Source organism: Microtus oregoni, unplaced genomic scaffold (assembly GCF_018167655.1).
Source record: "Microtus oregoni isolate MIOR12 unplaced genomic scaffold, Mior012 000020F_ref0000438, whole genome shotgun sequence".
NCBI lineage: Eukaryota > Metazoa > Chordata > Mammalia > Rodentia > Cricetidae > Microtus > Microtus oregoni.
The window spans coordinates 7,201,398-7,203,239 of record NW_024543079.1 but is presented as its reverse complement, the minus strand read 5'-3'; positions in this window follow the sequence as shown (position 1 = coordinate 7,203,239).

The window sequence follows — 1,842 nt, the reverse complement described above, 5'->3', positions numbered from 1 at the left end:
GCATTTATTTATGCCGATACACTATCCTGAGTTTTTTTGTTTTTCCATATGAAGTTGAGTACTATTCTTTCACGGTCTATAAAGAATCATGTTGGAATTTTGATGGAAAGTGCATTGAATCTTCAGATTGCTTTTGGCATGATAAAAGCGTGGTCTCTTGTCCACTTCTTACTAGCTGTCACATGAGCATCTGGACTTCCCTAGTCTTGCCTCCCATCTCACCATAGGAATATTGAGATTACAGATGAATGTATGGACGGACGGACGGACGGATGGACGGAAGGATGGATGGAAGAATGGATGGATGGACGGATGAACAGATAGATGGGTGGATGGATGAACGGATAGGTGGATAGATGGATGGATGGAAGGATGCTACCATACCCAGCTTTACATGGGCTCTGAGACTCCCAATGCAAGTTCTTGTGCTTTGCAGTCAACAACTTACCTTCTTCACTGCCACCCCAGTGATAATTTAAGATCTTACTTAATAAAAAATAATCTCAATATATACGTTATAATATAAATAGGCAAAGGCTATTAATCTCCATATAAAGAAAATACCCAAGAGCAAGAATGTGCCCAGTTCTGACTTCCACAGTTAACTTTCATGATGTTACACCACACACCAGCCATGATGGCCTTTTCCTTCTCCCAGCCCCTTACCTGATTCTGTATTAGGACTTTTCAATCACTCTCTTCTCTGTGGGTCATGTGTTTTTATATTTGACAAAGAAGCATGTTCAAAACCAACTTTCTTCTTCCCTCTTGCTCCTGTCAGATCTTTGCAAGGTGAGACATTCACCAGTTGAAGGGTGGACCACAGGCATATTTGGGAAGAGAGGCAGATGATCCTCCCAGTGACTCCCTGGGAGAGCCACCTGCCGCACTTTAGCATTATCTGGAGCTGCCTCCTCCAAAGGCAGAGCCCACATCGTACTCTCCCCTAACACTTCTCAATCTGTCCTGCACGCCCAAGCATCCCCTGCTAGCCACTCCTCGATTTCATTGGGAGCTCAGGCCATCAGCCTCTCCCCTTCCTCCCTGCCCATCTTTTCCTTGCCCCTTTCCTGAACTGGATCCTCTATCTTATCAGGACTCATCTCCACCCCGTCTACCTCTCCATCACATCTGCCAGCAATAGCCCAGTCCTGGAGGAGTCAACCATCCTCCTCCCCATGTTGCCATTGAGAAATGAATTCACACCACAGGGACATCAGTCTTCAGAGCCCACACAATGGGAAGCCAATGAAAGGTTTTAAGCTTGAAAGTGACCAGAAGCAGATTTCTATTGTGGAGAAATTATTGCTGTAACAGAGTCGGGGAAGAACTTGAGAAAGGACGCAGGGAAGTGAGGATTGTTCTTCCTCTTCCTCAACACCGCTGTCATGATCAAGACCCCTCCATTAATTCACAGTTGGCACATTCCTTCTTCTTCTCTAAAATTCCCACGGTCCCTCCTGTCACCTGCACATGTGCCTGTCTTCCTGCCTTCAAGGACAAGAAGTTTAGACAGCAGATCCAAGTTCAAGCATAGTCTATTGATTTTGTGCGTGAACTTGGAACAGTTATTTAATCTCTCTGAGCTTCAATTTTGTAATCCACTCATGACCATGACATTCAACAAAAAGGTACTGGATTAAATGTCAGTGGCCATCCAACATTCACAAAAAGTTCTTGCACACTGCACAACACCTCACACATGTGATCAAATAGCCTTATCCTTCGCTGCACTCCTTTGAGCGCAGAGCAGATAGATGCGTCCTTGTATCCATCCCTCCTTCCAGGGACTCGTGCATTGAAGGTCTATGAATGCCTTGTGTGATAAATAAACCATTGAGT